The sequence below is a fragment of the Phodopus roborovskii genome, unplaced genomic scaffold, assembly GCF_943737965.1.
Source record: "Phodopus roborovskii unplaced genomic scaffold, PHOROB, whole genome shotgun sequence".
NCBI classification, from domain to species: Eukaryota; Metazoa; Chordata; class Mammalia; order Rodentia; family Cricetidae; genus Phodopus; species Phodopus roborovskii.
Genome location: NW_026125865.1, coordinates 816,284 through 826,214, shown reverse-complemented (window position 1 = coordinate 826,214; position 9,931 = coordinate 816,284). Strand labels below are relative to the sequence as shown.

Sequence of the window (9,931 nt, the reverse complement as noted above, 5' to 3'; positions counted from 1 at the left end):
TATGTAGTAGACCAAGAAGAAATTATGTTGACAGTCAGGTGGGAGATCATCAAAACAGATAAGAAGAATTCCATGCAAGGGAAAAATATGTGAAAGTAAACAATGTGGCAAAGTGAAAATTAGGGAAGTTTATTAATTACCTTTATATTGCTGTGATAAAATACCATAACCAAGACAATTCATGGGGGAGGGATGAGTTTATTTTGGGAATTTAGTTCCAGGGGTTTGAAGTCTATGATGATGTAGAAGCATAGCAGCAATCTGCAGACATGGCTGCTGGAGGAGCAAGCTGTGAACTACAATCATGATGCAGAGAAAGAGTAAAACTGACACAGTCTTTAAATTCTCAAAGCTTGCTTCCAGTGGCATACTTCCTTCAAAAAGTCTATATCTCCTAAATTTCCCCAAATGGCATCACCATACAGGAACATACAGGAACATTCTCACTCAAACAACCATAGAGATTTTGACCAAAATACATTCTGTCTACATTACCATCAAAACAGAATAATTGTGTAATAGAATTGAGTATAGACAAACTAGATTTGAAACAGATTGTGTAATGTCTATGTGCCATATTAAACATTTTGGAAAATTTTAAAGAAAAAAATCATGCTACTCATTAAAATGGTAATAAGCAACAACAAAAGGAAATTTATTCAAGAAAAACTACTTCAGTGAAATATTATAGTAGGGCAGAGAAACTGGGCTCAATTCTGACATGTACAAATTAGTATGTATAACCAAGAGGCAAGATGGAGTTGAGTGGTTGGAAAGTGACCAAGAGAAAACATCAAGACTATGAGGATTCTTGTATAGCTATTGAACAGGGCATTTGAGGAAGATCAGAATGATAAGATGACAAAGGTGTAATATAATCAGATATTCAAGGCCATGCTATTTGCTCTCATGATTTCATTCTGACCTGTGGGGTAAAGGCTCTCCACAATTGGGGTAATTCCTGAAATCCAAGCATTTAAGCCCTATGTTTGTTCTGTTCATTGTTTTTATTCCAGCTTTTCTGCAGAAACTCACTCTGACATTTGGATATAAATTTATTACCACAAATACTTAGTATCCTTTCTCAATGTCACTTACTAATCATTTTACTTTTTCCTTGGAAGAGTCTCCCCAAGAAATTTTCCTCAGCTATCATTCCAATCTTTAAGCTTCATTTACTTTAGATATGTGACTTTGGTACCATTCAAACTCACCACCAAATTTCATTCTCTAGCTTTAGAAAAAGAATTGAAACTAGCAAGGATTTTCTAACTTATGATTAATATAAGTTCCCACGTTTCCTGTTTCACATTGACCATATACAACTAAATCTCCAAGCTGAGTTTGTCTCATCTAGCCCCTCAAAATGCTTACCTTATTCATTCCCCTTTCTGTAGTAATGTGATATTATGGAAACATCTCATATTATAAAAGACTGGAACGTATGCTGGACCTCACAACCAAAATCAATAATACACCTTAAAGGTAATTTAAGACTTAAGACTGATTGTCTACTGTGTATTCAAACTGTATAACTTGCCTTTAAGAAAGAGAACAATGTAACAACCAACCTTACTTACCTTAGATTTCCATGCAATCTAGATTTACAACCTAAGATAATACATAGCTACAATATTAAATTAAGTACTCTTCCATGACCCTGGCTCAAAGTAATGCATGTGTATCATTTGCTGAAAGCAAAAACACAGAAATCGAAAGCAATTCCCAAACCTATCACAAAGGTGGAAAGCAACCATTTATCGGTATTGGTTGATAAACAATGATGTTTGTTGGTCTGATGAGGTGATTTAATCCCTTGTAAAACTCTGTTAAAATGCTCTGTAATTTATCCCATCCTTTCTGCATGTGATACTTTCCATGCTGTTCAATAAAGACAAAGTGAAGTCCTTTGTTAGGGATAGACATTACTCATACAAGCAGATACATAGTGCTCATACAACAGACAGAAACACCCTGTGTAGACACACACAAGGACAGAGACATGGGGACAAACAAATTCACAAGATAGCTGTCAGACAGGTGCAGATTCATAGTCATACAGCAGACATTAAACAGAAAACACATGGATCATGAAGTAGAGAATTCAACTATGGACTTGCTCTTAGTTAAATGACCCCAAAAAAGTGCTTTTATTTCTTTCCTTAATGTGACAACAATGCATAATTAATGACTTGGAGTTAACCACTAGTGTGTATAGTATAATCCATACACCTTTTTCTCCACAATATTTTACATATCTCCTTCTAAACTCAGTCATTCCCCTAGCATATAAACATACGCAAAGCAAGTAATTCTTAAGAGAAACATTCTCCTATTATCATGGCTATTGCTCTAGTCTCCTACAAGTGTCTTCCTTAACCTTACCAACGTTTCTCCTTACTTAGAGATCAGAGTAATTCTCTGCAGATATGTCTCCTTGTTAGGTATTCTCAACTTTCCACTATTAAAATTAAATTAGATCAAGTTCAACATGAACTTTTTATTTCTTCGTAATAATGTACTCTTTTTCTTTCTTACAGTAAGTTCCCAAAACAATCCCACAAAAGAAACCAGTATCATCACATAATTATTTCACCTTTATACAGAATAAGATTATGACCATTTTATATAAATGAAGCCAACATGTCTATACTTTTCCTGAAAAGTAGACTGAAAATGCATCCAAACATCATGAATTGGGCTGTAGCATAGGATATGTAGTGAGGTTAATTCTAGCCTGAGCAATATAGCAAGACCCTGTCTCAAAGCACAAAAAAGATTAAGGACTATACTTGTCCCAATATCCTGAAAGAATAGGAGTAAACAAGGTAGAAGAAAGGGACAAAATTGTCCTGCAAAATATCTCAAAGGGAAAGTGTTTCTTACTATAGGGGCAATCTAAGTAGGAGAGGACTAGGAAAAGAGACAGGGAAAAATGATGAGAAATTACATGGTTCATACTGAGCTTTCTCTGTTACTTCCAAATATTAAAACAAAATTTGGAATGTGTGCAGAATGTTGTGAATAGATTCCTTAGAATAAAATGTAGACAACATGTATAGGCAAAAGAAATCAAATACCATGGAATGGTAAAAGTTAAAATCTATTATTTCAACATCTCTAACCTCTTAATTAAATCTATTATTTCAACATCTCTGATCTCTTAATCATATCCCAGAGTTCATGAACATTGTGGTCATGCTCATATATTTTCTGTGCTTATATTTGAATGTAATATTTTATGAGCTTTGTCCTTCATCACTGATATTCTTTAATCTCTTTGGTCTATTCTACTGATGACACTTATCATTGTTGTTTTTATTTGACTCATCAAGGTTTTCAATTTCAAATCTTTTTAATTCGGGTCCTCAATTTTTGTGCTGAATTTTTCAGTCCTGATGCTTAGCTCATCCCTTTTATTTTTACTTTAAAATTTTACTGTTTACTCTCTAATGATCATAAAATTGAAAATGACAAAGTACTATATAATGTGCTGTGGAGTTTAAAATTGCTTAGGGTATAGAAATATTAAATAAATAAAATGATGGAAAGAGATGGGAATGGAAAGGATAGAGGATATACACAATTCGACACAATTAATCAAACAAAAGGAAAAATAAGAGAATGGAGAAGAATGTAGAGAGGAGGAGAAAACAGTGAGAGATTAGGGGAAAAGATAATATGGTGAAAAGTGCAAATAGTGCAAAATGGCTAAACACAATCGGGTAAAAGTAAGGAAAGGAATAAAAGAAAGATGTGAAATTTTAAAAATAAGGTCAAAATAGTAAATGAATATAAGTTGGGAAGGAGGAGAAATGGAAGGGAGGAAATATTGCCCAATATTTTGTAAGCAAAAATAGATCAATATATGAAGGAATAAAAGAACATATCAACATTCTAAAAGAAATAATTAAAAAGAATGAAATAAAATCCTATTGAACATATAAAGGCATGGGAAATTAAAAGAAATTTTGAAAACATAATGTACTGAGACAGCTACTTTGTGGGTCCTCAAAAATTGAAAATGGAGCCTGGAGAAATTACTCAGCAGTTAATGTGCTTCCAGAGGACTCAGGCTCAATTCCCAGCACCCATATGCCACTTCACAGTCACTGTGACTCTAGTATTCCATGGTGAACAAACATATATGCAGGCAAAACATTCATACATTTACATATTATAAAATTAATTACTATGGCCCATTCTACTCATGATGACAGGATCAATTGAATTTGTAGACTCTTGATTCTCTTTGTTTTATGCTCTTGTTGAGTTTTCATGTCTGCCAATCGTTTTCACTATAGTTGTTTTCCTTTGTGTACCAGGGGCCTCTACTGACTACACTTTTAATATTTGCATTATACTTAGTAGACAGATTGTTTTCCCAATTCCTATGTCTTTCCAGACAGTACTCCAATTTTAGCTGAAAGATGACTTCCAAATGCACTGAACATGTGAGAAGTAACCCCAGCAACCAGATGGGTACTAGCAGAGAACCAGTCTTCATACTTTCAAGACAACCTGAGTATTACTCATCTTGTTGGAAGGATGAAGCTGTGGATACCATGTACAATTTTGGAATTTCAGAATCTTTGGGTTCTGGGATAGTGGAGAAAAAACAGATAGGTAGTTCTAGATTTGATCCAACCATTGGCTTCAGGCCAGACAATATAATGTGACAAAATGGTGCCCTTCACCAATGGTGCCCTGTCATCTGGAGAAATCACTGTTTCATCAAAAATCCATAGCTGAATTTAAGGACTGATAGGGCTAAGGGCTTATCCTGATGGCAGGACTGCCCAACTTTTTTCTGGTTTGTCTCTTGGAAATGGCTTCTGGATTCCTTCTCTCTATCGATGAACTATTTAGCTAAGCCTGTGTTCAGTTTACATCTGTGCACCATTCTTTTTTTTCCCCCTACTTTTTTGCAATATCCCTTCACTTCCTTCATGGAGTTCTGAACCATTTTCTATTTCTGTTTTTGGGGATATAATATATTTTTTTCTTGTTCTGGATGTTCATTAGTACACACAGCGGCAGTCTCTAGTCTGCCATCTTACTCAGAATTTCAGAATTTCAAGGTCTTTGAGACATAAGACTAATTCTGCCAGTGTCTTTATCATACTTTGCTTATTCTTACCACATAACCACAGAATCATTGTATACTAAGCTGGAATCATATTCACTATTTCATTTCAACATTTTAGATGTCTTGAATTTAGTGAATATGATATAATATCTCGATATTATAGAATAACTTGTTAAATGAGTCAAATTGACCTGATCTGTTCTGCAATCCTCAGTATACATAAATTAAATCCCTTTGTAAAGTGTATGTGATTCACCTTTTTCTTAAATAATGCCTTTAAACACAGGATTATCTTTATAAGCCCTGTATTCATGAATAGGGATAAACCCTTAAATAATCTGAGTCCAATTTCTAGTGTTTTCTGGAATGTGGGAACTGAACTCTTGGCATTTTTTCCTTTGGGACAATATAAAAACAAATTTTAATTCCCACTAAAATATTAATTGATAGCAGAGAAAGGCAGCACATGTGACAGAGAGAAACCATATGGAGATTTTAATTTGCTGATAATTATCCATGAAGTAGATATTCAAGCATATAATGAAGAGTTGGCAATGTATAGCCATTATTCACAATTAGAAGCTGTTTAAGTCATTCATTTATTCCATGAAGTATAAAAATAGACTAAAATCATAGACAGTATAATACATTGAAAATGATAATCTTTAGGAAATGAAATTATAACATTTACTCCATAATTTTATGCAACTTCTAAACTGTAATTCATTTATTATAAATTAAGTTCTCTTTTATGGGTAAGAATCAAACTAACAGTAATTGAATGCCTACTCTGTGTTATGCACACAAAGATTATGTCAATATCTCATTATACCCTGGAGAACTCTTATCAGTTACTTTTATCAATTATGGAGCTGAGCTCTAGAGACACAAAATTATTATCCAAGCATTCTAACCATAAAATACATTGTGAATGTTTAGGCTCATTTTGTTTGGCGGAACAAATATTTCTAGATTCTTTCAGAGTTTCTGATACAATGTGGAGCTGAGAATTTGTTTTCTCTCAGTGTTAGGTTATGCTGACATTTCTTTTCTGGCAATTGTATTACCAAAATCATTACTTCCAAGAATCTTAGTATGAAAAATCTTAAGCCACTTCATGTTGGGCATTCTAATAAGAGGAACAAGGCTCACTATTGTGCCACAGATGAATTATAGCTGTTAAGTGCACTAAGAACGGTCGGGTAAAACCTGTGTAAAGTGGTCATTTTGGTTCATAATAGTCTTGTTATTTATTTCTAGTGTGATATATAAATGTTATTTCATATGAGTGATGAGCGCTAATCTAGTTCATCTAGTCATTTGATGTCTGAAGCTTTACCACAAAAACTAACATGTTTACATGGTTTCTGCCTAAGTGCCTCTAGAGAAGGGGAGCTCATTCACCTGTGAAGGATTCGGTCTTATTTTTAGACTGCTTTAACCTGAATATTAGAAAGCTCTTCCTCTACCGTTGGAGGAAAGCAGCATAGAAAATACTTAAATTATAGCTTGTCAGTACAAATAGTGGAAAGTTTACATGATCTTTTGAGCATGTCCATCATTTACTTCAGAAATGTTATTTTTAGTGCTTAACAAATTATCCCTGAAATCTAACAACTGGAAACAGATCACATTTGCTATTTCACAATTTATCTGGTTCAGAAGTATAGATACTAGCTTAGGCCCTCTGTTTCTGTAATTCTTTCATGCAGAGACACTAGCATGTCTTTTTGTACTGGTTGGGCTATATACATTTTGAGGCTTAATTTTTCAAAATTCTGCTTCCAAGTCCACATTAGCATGATTCAAATGCTTGTAACCTGCTTGAATGGGCTGTCTCAGTTCCTTTCATATTACTGAGCAAAGGCTGTGCTCTTATTCTTTGCCAAATGAACCTAATCTGAAATTAGTTTTATCTAAGTCTGAGAACTAGAAAGTGATTAAAGAGACTCTAGCAGCAAAAGGAAACCACAATTGTTGGTAACCTCATGATTTCCCAGGACTTTCATCACATTCTTAGAAGCCTGCTATTAAGTCTAATCCAGGTTCACCTGGATGTGATTACACAAAAAAAAAAAAATCAATACTATCAAACAGATTAGTCTACCAACTAACTGAATCCTTTGATACTTCTTGAAGTTATACCTGACACATCCTCAAAGAGACATTCAATGCCTGGGATTAATCTGCACAAAGACTAAGTTACGTGTTATAGCCTGAGACAACAGGTAGCAGACACATTAGCTTCTAACACAGCATCTGTTTCTCATTTTTCCTTGCAAGCAGATGTTTGATTTTATTCAAGGCAGTGATACATCCAGCTCAGTGTCCTTGCTCCCTTTGCATCTAGGGATGGCCATATGACCAGTTCTGGTCATTAACTATAAGAAATTTTTATAGATATTTCTGAGAATGCTTTAATTTTCTGCCACAAATTTGAATATTATGGCTAGCATCAAAACAGCCATATTGTGGACAAGGTCATTGTATCTGACCCTAGTATGAATGAGTTAGTCTAGCAACAGGGAAATGAAGACACTCCTTATTTAAGCCAGTATAGTTGAACTTCTTTTTTGTTGCTGCTGTAAACATGCCTGCTAGGCACAGTTTCAACATAAGCGGACTAGAACTTCCATTTTATTTTTTATTAATATCTTTATTTGGCATATAAACAATGGATTTCATTATGACATTTTCATATGTATATACATATAGATAGAAAGATAATCATGCTTAGATATTTGTTTTCTTACCCTGCCCCATTGCTCCTTCTCTTGTACCCTTCCAACACCTAAATATTCCTCCTCCTACTTTCATATCACATAAAAACATACATACATTGTTAAATATAGGTTCATATATGAGAGAAAAACTGCAGTTAGTTTGTCTTTCTTGTCCACAGTAATTATTATCCTTGTTCCTTTATTCTTTTAAACTTATTTCTACTCTTACATAGTCTTTCTTACACTTTAATGTCACACACACACTTATATGAAAGAAGATGTGGAAGACTTGATATTTATCTTTCTGATCCTGGACTATTTCAATTTAACATGACGAACTATCATCTGGAAAATGACATAATTTCTTTCTTACTTATGGCTGAATAAAACTCCATTGAGTGTATATAACACATTTTTCAATCTATTGTATAAGTGAACAACACATAGGTTAATTCTCTATACATATATGAGCAAGCATCTCAGTGGTATATTGACTTAGACTCCTTCAAATACATATCAGGAGTATTATAGTTGGATTTTAAGGTATTTCTTTTTTAGGGATTTTTGTGAATCTGTATATTGATTTCCACTAGGACTATATTGCAGAATCTATTTTCAAATAGACATAACTACCTACTGACACTGATAAATAAGCAGATAATAAATAAGAAGTGGGGGCATGTTCCATCATCTAAGATTTGGATTATGGTTTCGAGGAGCCTAGTTTTTATTAACAAAATAATTAGGAAATAGAATTGTCAGTGGCTGGGTCTGCAGCAGGTGATCCTGGCAGTCCTTAAAAGTACAATTCTCCACTGGTAGCCCGCTATGCCAGCCTGGAGATGTGTTTTTGTTCGGTGACAAGTATAAGTTCTAGATGTGGTGGCAGCTGTGACTGTGGCTGTGGCTGATGGAGGCAGAGCAGACCCTGGGTTTGCCTATCACAGATAAACAGATGCAGGAGATGAAGTCAAACCTGAACAATATTGACTTCCAAATGACAGCTAAAGAGAAACATCTGCAGCATGGTGTGATGGCTCATAATAGGCAACTGCTGTCTGAAAGCTGCGGGCATCATTCATTTGGTGCCTCCTCGTGTTACGTTGGAGACAATACAGACCTGATTATTCTGAGAAATACATTTGATCTGCTTTTGCCAAAGCTTGCTAGAGTGATCTCTAGCCTTGCTTACTTTGCTAAGAAATGTGCTGATCTACTCACTTTACATTTCACATATTTCCAGCCTGTTCAGCCTACCACGGATGGGAAACGCTGCTGTCTTTGGATTCAAAATCTCTGCAGGGATCTCCAGAACTTGAAGTGTTTCTGTGATGAGCTGTATTTCTGGAGAGTGAAGGACACCCCTGGCACTCAAATATCTGCAGCTTTTTGAGGGAGATCACTGGAAAGCAGAGCACCTGAACAAGATGGTGACAGGAAAGGCAGGGTTTAAGAGAACTTTCATCGTCACAGGACAGGCCTATAAATGAAAAGTGGGCATTGAAATGCTGTCTGCACTGGCTAGCTAAGGGACAACAGTACACAAGATTTGCATGGATATTAGCCTCCTGATGAACCTGAAGGAGATAGAGGAGCCCTTTGAGAAACAGTAGATTGGCTGGAGTTTGATGCCATACAAGTAGAACCCCTGGCCTGTCATCTGATGGACCCTTATCATGTACCTACTAGAGACAGCTTCTGTGTGTTTGTGTATGTGTATATGTATATATGTATATACAGTATATACATATCTATCTATATATGTATATATACATATATATGGCTAAATTGATTCAGCATGTTATAGTTATTTGTGTGTGTGTTTAAAAAATAATAAAGAAGAAAGGGGCATAACATTGAGGGAGAGCAGGGGTAGGCAAGGGAAAAGTGGTATGGGGAAGAAATGTAGGTTAAAAATGATATAAATTACATATATATATTTAAAAAGTATAAAACCAAAAATGAAAGCTTTGTGGGGGTGTAATTTTAATTATTGCTTTATTTTTTATATTATAGTATAATTACATCATTTCCTTCCTCTAAAACCTCCCATATACAATGAAATATGATCATATTTACCTACATTTCATCCTTCCAATCTCTCCATCCTCCCCAACAC

The 9,931-nt window shown here is 34.7% G+C and overlaps 1 pseudogene; it reads left to right on the top strand.

Annotated features, from left to right (window-relative positions):
• Positions 1 to 3,707: 3,707 nt before the first annotated feature.
• LOC127217864 (adenylosuccinate lyase-like) lies at positions 3,708 to 9,476 on the top strand (annotated as a pseudogene).
• The last annotated feature ends 455 nt before the right edge of the window (positions 9,477 to 9,931 follow it).